We start from the raw sequence: 15,536 nt of genomic DNA, 5'->3' as shown, positions 1-15,536 counted from the left end.
TTCTTGTTCTTTTAAATTAAAACAGTTTTTATTTAAGAGAGGTGATGGATTCATAGGACATTCATAACTTTAAGACATAGTTACTACTACTAATGATCATGTAATGAAGACACAAATATAGATAAGCACATAACATATAAAATGAAAAAACAGAGAAAGTAAGAACAAGGAATGAGTCCACCTTAGTGATGTCCTTGAGCTCTTCTATGTCTCTTCCTTGTCTTTGCTGCTCCTCCTTCATTGCTTTTAGATCTTCTCTGATTTCATGAAGGATGATGGAGTGCTCCTGATGTTCCACCCTTAGTTGCTTCCAATAATTGTGTGGGAGAAAATGAATCCCCTGAGGTATCTCAGGGATCTCTTGATTTGCAGTCAAATGTTCTACCACTGAGCTATAGACCCTTGATGGAAGCTTTTGTCTTCCCTTTCCTCTTTCTAGAGGTTTTTCTGGCCTTAGGTGCCATCAATGGTTATGGAAAAAAACAAAAAAGCTATGCTTTTACCACACCAAACTTAGAATGTTGCTCGCCCTCGAGAAAAAGAAGAAAGAATAGAAGAATAAGAAGAAGATATGGAGGAGATGGATGGAGGTGTGTATTCGGCCATATGGGTGGGATTGGGTGGGGAAGAGATGTTGAATTTTGAAGGTAAGTGGGTGTAAGGATGTGAGTGGTAAATGGAAAACAGAAGGGATGATCATGAATGGAAAGAGAGATGATGAGGTAGGTGGGGATCCTGTGGGGTTCACAGATCCTGAGATGATCCTGTGGGGTCCACAGATCCTGAGGTGTCAAGGCATTTACATCCCTGCACCAAGTTAGGCATGCAAAATGCCCTTGCACACAACTTTGGGCGTTCAGCGCCAGGTTGGTGCCCATTTTGGGCGTTCAACGCCCCTATGCTGCCATTTCTGGCGTTGAACGCCAGAACCATGCTTGTTCTGGGCGTTCAGCGCCAGGATGCTCCCATTCTGGGAGTTCAGCGCCAGAACTATGCTCTGTTCTGGCGTTTGAACGCCAGACAGATGCTCCTCCAGGGTGTGATTTTTCTTCTGCTTTTTTTTTTTATTCTGTTTTTGAATTTTTTTTGTTTATTTTGTGACTCCACATGATCATGAACCTAAGAAAACATGAAAAACAATAAAAATAAGAATTAGATAAACATTGGGTTGCCTCCCAACAAGCGCTTCTTTAATGTCAATAGCTTGACAGTGGGCTCTCATGGAGCCTCACAGATGTGCAGAGCTTTGTTGAGACTCTCCAACACCAAACTTAGAGTTTGGATATGGGAGTTCAACACCAAACTTAGAGTTTGGTTGTGGCCTCCCAACACCAAACTTAGAGTTTGACTGTGGGGGCTTTGGTTGACTCTGCTTGGAGAGAAGCTTTTCCTGCTTCCTCTCCATGGTTGCAGAGGGAGATCCTTGAGTTTTGAATACAAGGGAGTTCTCATTCCATTGAAGGACTATCTCACCTCTGTCAACATCAATCACAGCTCTTGCTGTGGCCAGGAAAGGTCTTCCTAGGATGATGGATTCATCCTCTTCCTTTCCAGTATCCAGGACTATGAAATCAGCAGGGATGTAAAGGCCCTCAACCTTTACTAAAACGTCCTCTACTTGTCCATATGCCTGTTTTCTTGAGCTGTCCGCCATCTCTAATGAGATTTTAGCAGCTTGCACCCCATAGATTCCCAGTTTCTCTATTACAGAGAGGGGCATGAGGTTTATTCCTGAACCAAGGTCACACAGAGCCTTAAAGATCATGGTGCCTATGGTACAGGGTATTATGAACTTTCCAGGATCCTGTCTCTTCTGAGGCAATGTCAGTTGATCCAGATCACTTAGTTCATTGATAAACAAGGGAGGCTCAGCTTCCCAAGTATCAATGCCAAATAATTTGGCATTCAGCTTCATGATTGCACCAAGAAACTTGGCAGTTTGCTCTTCAGTAACATTCTCATTCTCTTCAGAAGAGGAATACTCATCAGAGCTCATGAAGGGCATAAGGAGGTTCAATGGAATCTCTATGGTCTCTAGATGAGCCTCAGAGTCCTTTGGTTCCTCAGAGGGAAGCTCCTTATTGATCACTGGACGTCCCAGGAGGTCTTCCTCCTTGGGATTCACGTCCTCTCCTCTCCTTACAGGTTCGGCCATGGCGCTTATGTCAATGGCCTTGCACTCTCCTTTTGGATTCTCTTCTGTATTGCTTGGGAGAGTACTAGGAGGGATTTCAGTGATCCTTTTACTCAGCTGGCCTACTTGTGCTTCCAGATTTCTAATGGAAGACCTTGTTTCATTCATGAAACTTACAGTGGCCTTAGATAGATCAGAGACTAGATTTGCTAAATTAGAAGCATTTTGTTCAGAGTTCTCTGTCTGTTGCTGAGTTGATGATGGAAAAGGCTTGCTATTGCTAAACCTGTTTCTTCCACCATTATTAAAGCCTTGTTGGGGCTTTTGATCTTTCCATGAGAAATTTGGATGATTTCTCCATGATGAGTTATAGGTGTTTCCATAAGGTTCACCTAAGTAATTTACCTCTGCTATTGCAGGGTTCTCAGGATCATAAGCTTCTTCTTCATGAGAAGCCTCTTGAGTACTGTTGGATGCAGCTTGCATTCCATGCAGACTCTGAGAGATCATATTGACTTGCTGAGTCAATATTTTATTCTGAGCCAATATGGCATTCGGAGTATCAATCTCAAGAACTCCCTTCTTCACAGGCGTCCCATTATTCACAGGATTCCTTTCAGAAGTGTACATGAACTGGTTATTAGCAACCATGTCAATGAGTTCTTGAGCTTCTGCAGGCGTTTTCTTTAGGTGAATGGATCCACCTGCAGAAGTGTCCAGTGACATTTTTGATAGCTCAGATAAACCATCATAGAATATATCCAGGATGGTCCATTCTGAAAGCATGTCAGAAGGACACTTTTTGGTCAACTGTTTGTATCTTTCCCAAGCTTCATAGAGAGATTCACCTTCTTTCTGTCTGAAGGTTTGAACATCAGCTCTAAGCTTGCTCAGCTTTTGAGGAGGAAAGTACTTGGCTAAGAAAGCCGTGACCAGCTTATCCCAAGAGTTCAGGCTGTCTTTGGGTTGAGAATCCAACCATAATCTAGCTCTGTCTCTTACAGCAAAAGGGAAAAGCATGAGCCTGTAGACTTCAGGATCTACTCCATTAGTCTTAACAGTATCACATATCTGCAAGAATTCAGTTAAGAACTGAAAAGGATCTTCAGATGGAAGTCCATGAAACTTGCAGTTCTGCTGCATTAGAGAAACTAATTGAGGTTTAAGCTCAAAATTGTTTGCTCCAATGGCAGGAATGGAGATGCTTCTTCCATGTAAATTGGAATTAGGTGCAGTAAAGTCACCAAGCATTCTCCTTGCATTGTTGTTGGGTTCGGCTGCCATCTCCTTTACTTGTTCGAAATTTTCAATCAAGTTGTCTCTGGATTGTTGTAATTTAGCTTCTCTTAATTTTCTCTTCAGAGTCCTTTCAGGTTCTGGGTCAGCTTCAACAAGAATGCCTTTTTCTCTGTCCCTGCTCATAAGAAAGAGGAGAACAAAAGAAAAGAAGAGGAATCCTCTATGTCACAGAAAAGAGGATCCTTATTGTTAGTAGAAGAAAAGAAGAAGAAATTCGAACACAGATAGAGTAGGGGATTCGAATTTGGTGATGATGTGAGGAAGTAATGTTAGTTAATGAATGAATAAATAGAATAGGATGAGAGAGAGGGGGGGGGGAATTTTCGAAAATTATTTTTGAAAAGGAGTTAGTGATTTTTGAAAATTGGTTTTTTTGAAAGTTGTTAGTAAATTTTTTTTTTTCGAAAATTTTTGAAATAAAAAATAAAAAATAAAAATAATTAGTTAATTAAAAAGAGATTTTTGAAAAAGAGAAGAGATATTTTCGAAAATTAGAGAGAGAGAGTTAGTTAGGTGGTTTTGAAAAAGTTAAGAAACAAACAAAAAGTTAGTTAGTTAGTTGAAACAAATTTTGAAAAGATAAGAAGTTAGGAAGTTAGAAAAGATATTTTGAAAAGATATTTTTGAAAAAGATAAGATAAGAAGATATTTTTGAAAAGATATGATTGAAATTAGTTTTGAAAAAGATTTGATTTTTAAAATCACAATTAATGACTTGATTCATAAGAAATCACAAGATATGATTCTAGAACTTAAAGTTTGAATCTTTCTTAACAAGCAAGTAACAAACTTCAAATTTTTGAATCAAAACATTAATTGATTATGTTATTTTCGAAAATTTGATATAAAAATAAGAAAAAGATTTTTGAAAAATATTTTTTTGAATTTTCGAAAATAACTAAGAATTTTGAAAAAGATTTGACTTTTGAAAAAGATTTTGAAAAAGATAAGATTTTCAAATTGAAAATTTGATTTGACTCATAAGAAACAACTTGATTTTAAAATTTTTTGAAAAAGTCAACTCAAATTTTCGAATTTGATGAGAGAAAAAGGGAAAGATATTTTTTTGATTTTTGAATTTTTATGATGCAAGAGAGAAAAATACTAAAAAGATGCAATGCATGAAATTTTTAGATCAAAACAATGAATGCTATGAATGTCAAGATGAACACCAAGAACACTATGAAGATTATGATGAACATCAAGAACATATTTTTGAAAAATTTTTAATGCAAAGAAAACATGCAAGACACCAAACTTAGAATTCTTTAATGCTTACGCACTAAGAATTCAAGAATGCATATGATAAACATGAAAAGACACAAAACAAAAAATTATCAAGATCAAACAAGAAGACTTACCAAGAACAACTTGAAGATCATGAAGAACACTATGAATGCATGAAATTTTCGAAAAATGCTAGATGCATATGCATGTGACACCAAACTTATGATATGACTCAAGACTCAAACAAAAAACATGAAATATTTTTGATTATTATGATTTTATGATTTTTTTTGGATTTTTAACTTATATTTTTCGAAAATTATTTAGAAAAAAAGAAAAATAAGGATTCAAAATTTTTAATATGAATTCCAGGAATCTTATGCTCTAAAGCTCCAATCAAAGGGTCAGGCATGGCTTAATAGCCAGCCAAGCTTTAGTATGTAAATCAGAAACAGTAGCAGGTGGATTAACTCCATCTAGCTTGCTCTTGATAACAAATTGCTGCCTCAGTCCAAATAAATTTAGACATGGCTTTACAGCCAGCCAGGATGCAACATATAATTACATGGGCTGAAGTGATTAGTTGAATCCCAATCCCAAAGTAGTTTGGGTATGGCTTTACAGCCAGATATGATTCAACATATTTCATGAAACACTAGAATTCATTCTTAAAAATTTTGAAGCCATAGAATAATTTATTTTTGAAAACATTTTTAATTTTTTTCGAAAACAGATGAGAAAATTTTTGAAATATTTTCGAAAAATTTTTGAAAAAAAAATAAAATAAAAAGAAAATTACCTAATCTGAGCAACAAGATGAGCCGTCAGTTGTCCAAACTCAAACAATCCCCGGCAACGGCGCCAAAAACTTGGTGGACGAAATTGTGATCACATTAATGTAGTACTCTTTGTTATTGTATGGAATCATTATTATGGCTCTTTACTATGTGTGGACACAACTCCGTTCAACTAACCAGCAAGTGTACTGGGTCGTCCAAGTAATAAACCTTACGTGAGTAAGGGTCGATCCCACAGAGATTGTTGGCTTGAAGCAAGCTATGGTCACCTTGTAAATCTCAGTCAGGCGGATTTAAACATGATACTTTATTAGATTAAAATAAACAATAAAAGGGATAGAGATACTTATGTAGATTCATTGGCAGGGATTTCAGATAAGCGAATGGAGATGCTTTTCGTTCCTCTGAACCTCTGCTTTCCTGCTATCTTCATCCAATCAGTCTTACTCCTTTCCATGGCTGGCTGTATGCAAGGGCATCACCGTTGTCAGTGGCTACATCCCCTCCTCTCAGTGAATCATATGCTCACGCACCCTGTCACGGCACGGCTATTCATCTGTCGGTTCTCGATCATGCTGGAATAGGATTCACCCTCCTTTTGCGTCTGTCACTAACGCCCAACACTCGCGAGTTTGAAGCTCGTCACAGTCATTCAATCATTGAATCCTACTCAGAATACCACAGACAAGGTTTAGACCTTCCGGATTCTCTTGAATGCCGCCATCATTCTAGCTTACGCCACGAAGATTCTGGTTAGGAGATCTAAGAGATACTCATTCTAGCTTAATTCATGTAGAACAGAAGTGTTTGTCAGGCACGCGTTCATAAGGGAGAAGGATGATGAGCATCACACATAATCATCACCTTCATCACGTTCTTGGGTGCGAATGGATATCTTAGAAGAGAAATAAGAAGAATTGAATAGAAAACAGTAGTACTTTGCATTAATCTTTGAGGAACAGCAGAGCTCCACACCTTAATCTATGGAGTGTAGAAACTCTACCGTATGAAAATACATAAGTAAAGGTCCAGGCATGGCCGAGAGGCCAGCCCCTCTGATCTAAGAACCAGGCGTCCAAAGATGTCAAATACAATAGTAAGAGGTCCTATTTATAATAAACTAGCTACTAGGGTTTACATGAGTAAGTAATTGATGTACAAATCCACTTCCGGGGCCCACTTGGTGCGTGCTTGGGCTTGGGCTTGAGTGTTACACGTGCAGAGGCCATTTGTGGAGTTGAACGCCAGTTTCTGTGCCAGTTTGGGCGTTCAACTCTGGTTTTGGATCCTTTTCTGGCGCTGGACGCCAGATTTGGGCAGAAGGCTGGCGTTGAACGCCAGTTTACGTCGTCAATTCTTGGTCAAAGTATAGACTATTATATATTGCTGGAAAGCCCTGGATGTCTACTTTCCAACGCAATTGGAAGCGCGCCATTTCGAGTTCTGTAGCTCCAGAAAATCCACTTTGAGTGCAGGGAGGTCAGAATCCAACAGCATCAGCAATCCTTTTTCAACCTCTGAATCTAATTTCTGCTCAAGTCCCTCAATTTCAGCCAGAAAATATCTGAAATCATAGAAAAACACACAAACTCATAGTAAAGTCCAGAAATGTGAATTTAACACAAAATCTATTAAAAACATCCCTAAAAGTAACTAGATCCTACTAAAAACATACTAAAAACAATGTCAAAAAGCGTATAAATTATCCGCTCATCAGTCTTCAATAGAAAAGTTATAGGATTTATCTTCATTATAAATATTGTAGGCTGGCCAGAATACACAACATGAAGCTCTAAATGAACAAGCACAAGGCACTCCAATGTTCCCAAATCAAGTCTTACCATGCTAGGGGTATCAAAAATCCCCAGGAGGTGGGATCTCTGCGGGAACTACCCCAAATGGGGCCCCAATGGTGGGAAATTTTTTCCGCGGGGATGGAGATGGGGAGCGAAATTCCTCCGAGACAGGCGCGGGAACCCGAGCGGGGATCCTCGTCCCATCTCCGATAATTCCCCAAATTTTTTAACTTACTTAATAACCCATACTTTATTTCTAATATAGGGGGTTCTTTTAGTAATTTTACTCATTAAAAAATTCTAACCCTATTGTTCAAGATTTTATTTTATGGACTATGATTTGCTATGTTATATTTTTGGACTTATAATCTTAGATAAGATATGTTTGCGTGTTTGTAATAATATTTTGTAGTTTGTTTTTTGGTTTTATTGATATCTTTTATTATAATTTTTATATGAATGTTAAACATAGGGAGATGGGGAATGGGGCCCTGCGGAGAATGCGGGAAACATGGAAAATGGGCATGGGGACAATTATTCCCCCATGGCGGGAAACGGGGCGGGGACGGAGATTAATTCTGGGGGCGGAGACGGAGAGCAGGGAGGCATCCCCCACTCCCGCCCCGCCCCATCAGCAACTCCAGCAAGTGCAGCTGTACCAACAGAAACAACTCCAGCACATGCAGCATCATTCAGCCAAGCACCAATCAAGACAACTAACCAGACTCATTGCAAAGCACCAGCTAAATTTAGGCCAAAGCAACCAATCAAAAGGCCACCTGCACCAACTACAACTCAGACTCAAGTTGCTCCACCAACTTCAACAAGTGTGACAACAAGATCGAGTGGAGGAGTATCAAAAGAGACCCTGGCAGCAACAAATTGTGCCATAATAGGAATGTTCAAGTTTATACCAAATCCTGGCTTTAAGAACCAGAAAAAGTGACGTGCTTGTTCCTGACTTATTTTGGAAACAAATATTAGTTTTTTGATTCAATATTTGGTTGTTATACATATTGGCAAACTTTTTTTTAGCCAATTTAATTGCTTTCGAATTAGTATTTTGGAAACCGAGGGTTGATATACCTACTACATTTTCTTTTTCCAGACGTTATTATATTATGGTATGATAATATTCTTATGTTATGGTTTATGTTGAATGAATGAATTATTGTTGATTGAATGAATTATATATGGCTTGTTTCTGACTTAAGTTCATTGAATTAAAATAAACATTAATTTACACGCATTTTATATCTGTTTTAAGGCAAAAAGATATGGATAATTTAAATCTTCATTCTTTCATTCATATTAACCAAAATAGTCAACGGACATAATTCACTATAATCCACATTTTTTTTTCATATTTTTCATACCCTAAGTAAACAAAGACTAACAACTACAACAATTAAGCCTATAACTATGACCCAGAAGTTACTGCTTTTCTTGTTCTCTAGGTAAATTATTCTTTGCTCTAGATCAGTCATTCTATTCTCCAATTCTTTTATCCCAAAATATTTTTTAACATCTAAGCTCTGATTGTGACCTAATTCCCTTGTTGGCTCCATGCACCCAATTCTTCCAATATGGTCATCAACCCACACAAAGAATTTGCAATATGGTTCTTTCACCTAAATCAATTTGGATAGTATGAAAATATATTGGTAAAAAGAACTTTCATCTTCATCCATATACATGAAAAATTGTGAGTTTACCTTGAAGAATGGGCATCCGAAGAATAGCATATTTGGGTTGGTGTTTGTCTTCGACATGTAAAATATGGCATACATCCTACATAAGTATTTTGGAGCGACGCCATCTTTCTCATCCCCAACTTGCACTGAACATGGGGCTGCATTTACAACCGAGCCTTCCTGTCGTCTGCCACCACATCCGCATTGTCTCGTGATTGATGAGCTTCCATCACTAGCCATCAATATAAGCAACACCACCATGAACAAATATGAACAACTACTGCTTATGTTACTTCAGAAAACCCAATTTAAATCTCATTAGGGCTACTTTTGCAAAATGATGTCGTTTTTATCAGCAAAGACCTATTTGTCCTTTGAACTTTATTCCCCTTCCAGCGTGACACTGTAAAGGACACCTGGACATACACTGTTTCAATCACGTCAGCTAGTTTCGTTTGGTGTATGAGAGGCAAATGGACGAAAAGATTAAATTGTCTTCCGTTTATTAAAGTTAGTGATCTTTTTGTATTTAAATTTTTGTCAAGAATGTATTTGTCAAAAATTTAAAAAGTCATAGACTTATCTGTTTCTTTTTAAAAAAATATAAAAATTATTTCTCATGCTAAACCTAAAGTCTACAAATAACGAGAATCTAACACAGATAATATATTTTTTTCATGTTATCTAATCTAATTATTTGAATCCTTGATGTAGTGATGAATAGAATTTTTATGTGGTTTAGAATTTCACAAATGAATCTTTGTTACAAGTATAGTTTCTAAACCAACAAATAATCATTTCATACAAAAGATTATTTGTCACTAAAACAAACCCCTAAAATTATAAACCGAAGTATTGGAACCTCGGGTCGTTCTCCCTAGGAATTGCGATAAAGTGTCTTATTATTGGTTATGAGGTATGTTTTGGAGTTTTTGAGGTAAGAGACATGAAAAGTAAAAAATAAGCTAACAATTAGAAAAGCTCTTGGCAAGGAATAAGAATTAGAAGTCCTATCCTAGCTATCCTCTTCAATTGTGACTAGAATTGTCCCTTGCTCCCACTTAGTTAACCTTTAATCATAGAGGAAAGTCAAATGGATGAATTAACTTGAGTCCACAAGTCCTAGCCTAATCTAGATGAAAGACTAGCTTTAGTGGCATTCAAGCTAATTAGCAACTTCTAATTATCAATCAATAAAAGCATTAGATAACTCAAGAGTCACTAATTACTCTACCTAGGCCAAAAAGAGAAAAATCTATACTATAATTGGTGCACGAAATTGTGATCTCCAGGCTCGAACAAATCCTGGTAATGGCTCCAAAGCTTGGTGCTCTGATCTTAATTCATAATTGTCACAACTTCGATACAACTAACCAGCAAGTGCACTGGGTCGTCCAAGTAATACCTTACGTGAGTAAGGGTCGAATCCCACGGAGATTGTTGGTATGAAGCAAGCTATGGTCACCTTGTAAATCTCAGTCAGGCAGATATAAAGTGATAATGGTGTTTTCGAATTTAATATAATAAGATAGGGATAGAAATACTTATGTAAATCATTGGTAGGAATTTCAGATAAGCGAATGGAGATGCTTTTCGTTCCTCTGAACCTCTGCTTTCCTGCTATCTTCATCCAATCAGTCTTACTCCTTTCCATGGCTGGCTTTATGTGATACATCACCACTGTCACTGGCTACTTTCGGTCATCTCTCGGGAAAATGATCCAATGCCCTGTCACGGCACGGCTAATCGTCTGGAGGCATCACCCTTGTCAATGGCTTCATCTTATCCTCTCAGTGAATAATATGCTCACGCACCCTGTCACGGCACGGCTATTCATCTGTCGGTTCTCAATCATGCTGGAATAGGATTTACTATCCTTTTGCGTCTGTCACTAATGCCCTGCAATCGCGAGTTAGGAGCTCGTCACAGTCATTCAATCATTGAATCCTACTCGGAATACCACGGACAAGGTTTAGACTTTCCGGATTCTCTTGAATGCCGCCATCATTCTAGCTTACGCCACGAAGATTCTGGTTAGGAGATCTAAGAGATATTCATTCTAGCTTAATTCATGTAGAACAGAAGTGTTTGTCAGGCACGCGTTCATAGGAGAGAAGGATGATGAGCGTCACACATAATCATCACCTTCATCACGTTCTTGGGTGCGAATGGATATCTTAGAAGCGAAATAAGAAGAATTGAATAGAAAACAGTAGTACTTTGCATTAATCTTTGAGGAACAGCAGAGCTCCACACCTTAATCTATGGAGTGTAGAAACTCTACCGTTAAAAATACATAAGTGAAAGGTCCAGGCATGGCCGAGAGGCCAGCCCCTCTGATCTAAGAACCAGGCGTCCAAAGATGAACAATGGATTAAAACTGAGACCAAAGATGGTCAAAAAGACTAGTAAAAGGTCCTATTTATAATAAACTAGTCACTAGGGTTTACATGAGTAAGTAATTGATGCATAAATCCACTTCCTGGGCCCACTTGGTGTGTGTTTGGGCTGAGCTTAAGTGTTGCACGTGCAGAGGCCATTTGTGGAGTTGAACGCCAGTTTCTGTGCCAGTTTGGGCGTTCAACTCTGGTTTTGGATCCTTTTCTGGCGCTGGACGCCAGATTTGGGCAGAAGGTTGGCGTTGAACGCCAGTTTACGTCGTCTATTCTTGGCCAAAGTATGGACTATTATATATTTCTGGAAAGCCCTGGATGTCTACTTTCCAACGCAATTAGAAGCGCGCCATTTCGAGTTCTGTAGCTCCAGAAAATCCACTTTGAGTACAGGGAGGTCAGAATCCAACAGCATCAGCAGTCCTTCTTCAACCTCTGAATCTGATTTTTGCTCAAGTCCCTCAATTTCAGCCAGAAAATACCTGAAATCACAGAAAAACACACAAACTCATAGTAAAGTCCAGAAATGTGAATTTAACATAAAAACTATTGAAAACATCCCTAAAAGTAACTAGATCCTACTAAAAACATACTAAAAACAATGCCAAAAAGCGTATAAATTATCCGCTCATCAATAATCCAACCAAACATTTCATCAAACACTTAGAAGGCATAACAGGAAAGTAAAATGAATTAGGCAATTCAACAATAAAGGAACATGAATCATAAATTTCATTGAAAGAAAAATAGAAGAAACAAAAGTTCATCAACATAAAAGTAGAGAATTACAAGAATTAAATGCTAAACTAGAGAGAGAAAATGTAGAAGAAGAAGAAATTGCAAAGGAAAAGTAAATCAAAGTCTGAAATTAACCTAGATCTAAGAAATCCTAATCTAGATCTAACCTAATCCTAATCCTAGAGAGAAGTGAGAACTTCTCTCTCTAAAACTAACTTTCCCTCCAAAAACTAGACTAAAACTAAAATATGAAGTAGTGTAAAGTGTGTTGATTCCTCTTCATTCCTTGGGTTAAATAGCATCAGAAGTGAGTTGGATTTCGGCTTGGGAAGCCCAGAATTCACCCCCAGCGGATTCACTTTAAGTGGGTCACGTGCGAACATCGAAGCTCATCAACCCCGCAGCCACCTCAACCCCGCAGTCTCATCGCGTCTACAGGCATTGCGTGTGGAAGCTCGATGCCATCGCAGGAGTTGTGTCGCCATCGTAGGAAGCTCGTCGCTGTCCTAGGAAGCTATGTCCCCGTCATAGAAAGCTCCTTTGTCATCGTGTGGAAGATCTATGGCCAACGTCGTTTTCTCTGTTCGAGCGCGCTCTCTCGGGGTCGCCGTCTCCTCTGTCGTCATCGTCACTCCCCTTCCTCCTCGCCGACGGTAAACAGTAAGCATTGTGACTTGGAATCATTTCTGCTGGTTCTATTGTTGTTTGAAATTAAGTTGCTGTGACTTGGTATCATTAGTTGGATTTTGGATTTTGTTGGCTGTGACTTGGAATTATTTTATTTGGTTAATTTTATTCATGATTTTTGTTAGCTGAATTTTGGATTTTGTTTGCTGTCACTTGGAATCATTTTGTTTGTTAAGTTAATTTTGTTTGCTTGAGTTAATTTTGTTCATGATTCTGTCAAATTTTTTGGATGAATTAATTTTGTTCATGATTTTTATTTGTTGTATGTTAAAGATGGAATAATCACAAAGTGATCAATTGTCACAAGACAATGCTATCAATGCTGTCTGAAGATGGCAGCTTTGGATTACTCGTTTATGATGGAGATATTAGAACACTTAATGATGATTATAATTTGTATTGAGTTGTGCCTTTGATTAGTTAAAAACGTGTTTGTTAATGTTTTTTTTTTATAGTAGAACATTGTGTTTATCACTGTGCGTGTTTTGGTTGTTTTTAGTTACCAACTTTGATATTTGAAATTGTTTATGAACTTTTAATATTAAATTATAGATAATTTATTATGTGAAATTGTAAAATTTTAAATTTTATTAAATTAGAAATGATTGAGTTTATATATTTAAAATTATATATAAATTTTTTAATAATTTTATTTAATATTTATGTAAATCTGTTGAACTTCGATTAAATTTTAGTCGAACTAGTAAATTATTGAACTAATAATTTTATCGGTTTATTGATTGGTTCAGTTTTCGTAACCTTAAATAATAGTCTATGTGACAAATATTTTTTTTTCAGATTTTTAATCAGAATGATAATTTATTTTTTATTTAATTTATAAGGATGGAAATATTAATAATAAAATAATTTATTGTCGATGAAATCACACGTATGATTTATGATGTCACTGTCTAATGAATTTTTTTTTATTTGAATCTATAAAGTCATATTATATTACATATTATAATTATTATTTTCTATTTTGTATTGTTAATTAACATTAAAAATAAAGCCCTTAGTGCACTGTCTGTTTGAAAGTTCTGCTTTGTTAGAGATATAAGTGGGTCTGGTTAATTCGTTTACCCAATCAAAAATGAACAATTCCAATTTAATCAGTTCTAGTATGAACAGATAATTGAATATAATGGGTTAAAATTTTATTATTAAAACCGTTCTGATTTAGGTCGGATATCGAATTTAGGCCTGGTTTAGTAAAATTTTTTAAATTGTGTTTTGTTAAAAAATTCATGTGTTTGTATTTATAACTTTTAAAAACTATAGTGCTTTTAAAAATATTTAAGAAGGATCTTTTCAAAGTTAACGTATACTTATAAAAATTAAAAAGTCTAATATAACTTTATACATTAATTAATATCCAAATTTAATTCTTACTGATATGTCCGTTATAAATCGATTACATAACATAACTCGGATACATACGTTATAAATCGGTTACATAATATAAATTAGCTACTAATATCAAAAACGTATCAAAACGTTATGATATACTTTTATCTGTTACTAATACAAATCAGTAACGGAAAAACAATTGCTGACACTTATTCCTATTATAAAAGGAGGATATACGGAAAGAAAAGGGGAAGAGATTGATTTGAGAATTACTTTTTAGATAGAGTTCATTATTCATAGACTGACTTGAGTGTTGGATTGTTTTTTGCAGGTACCCACCTCTTTGTTTTTTTGGTGCTGACGTATAACTCATCCCGATGGAAATTTTGAAAATAACCACCAGAGGACGAGTTATACCAAAAGTCAATCCACACAAGAACAATTGGCGCTCTCCGTGAGGCCGAAGATTTAAAAATTTTCTTTGGGATCCAGGATTTTTAGGTGTGTTTATGGCTGACCAACCACCTCTAATTCTATCCGAGAGCTTCTTCGGATGGTAACGGAGTTACAACAGGCTAATTAACGCATGGCAAAAGAAAATCAAAGAATGGAAAATCAGATAGTCGAGCTTACCAATACTCGGATAATTCATAATGATGATCATCACGAACAACCGGATGATGAGGAAGCAAACTCCAATCCAACTCATGTTTCAAACACTCAAGAACTAGAGGAGGATCAACTAGTCAATGAAGAAACAAAATCAAACAATGTAGTTGGTCCATTCCCCGAAGATGTCATGAATTTCCAATTGCCTAAAAACTTTACATTATCAATTACTTTAACTCCTTATGATGGCTTGGGTGTTTCGAAACAAAAAATTTCGTTCCATGATGATAGTAAATGGTGCTTCTGACCCTATTTTATGTTGTTGTTTTCCTACTTTTTTAGACGGTCTTGCACTTGATTGGTTTTCTTCTTTTCCTACGGAATCTATTTCACGTTTTTAGGAACTAGTCAAGCTATTTGAAGATCAGTTTGCTGAATCTTCTATCTATTTGCATGATTTAGATTATTTAAGCAAGATCAAGTAGGGACAACATAAAGGTCTTCGGGACTATGTTACTCAATTCACTAAGGTGGTAATGAGGATTCTGAATCTCCATCCAGAGATACATTTACATGATATCAAAAGTGGACTTTGCCTAGGAAAGTTTCAAGAAACTATAGCCATTGTTAAATAATGAACCTTAGCTGAGTTTCAGGAGAAACCTAAAAGTCAAAGGGAGATTGAAGAGCTTTGACAAGCCTAGAGGTCAGAGAAAAGCAACAATAATAGAGACGGTGATAAAGCTGGGAAAAGCAAGAAGCCTTTTCGGTTGACGCCTTGTTATGATTCTTACACACAATTCAATACTAGG

General features: G+C 36.8%; 1 non-coding gene across 1 annotated transcript; it reads left to right on the top strand.

Annotated features, from left to right (window-relative positions):
• The first annotated feature begins 2,914 nt into the window (after nucleotides 1–2,914).
• Nucleotides 2,915–3,022, top strand: LOC112781654 (small nucleolar RNA R71). The gene has a single exon (XR_003192418.1). It is a non-coding gene; the product is annotated as a small nucleolar RNA R71 (small nucleolar RNA).
• Nucleotides 3,023–15,536: the final 12,514 nt, after the last annotated feature.

This window comes from Arachis hypogaea, chromosome 19 (genome assembly GCF_003086295.3).
Source record: "Arachis hypogaea cultivar Tifrunner chromosome 19, arahy.Tifrunner.gnm2.J5K5, whole genome shotgun sequence".
Lineage (NCBI taxonomy): Eukaryota > Viridiplantae > Streptophyta > Magnoliopsida > Fabales > Fabaceae > Arachis > Arachis hypogaea.
The sequence above is the reverse complement of the archived record's forward strand: the minus strand, read 5'-3'. Positions and strand labels throughout refer to the sequence as shown.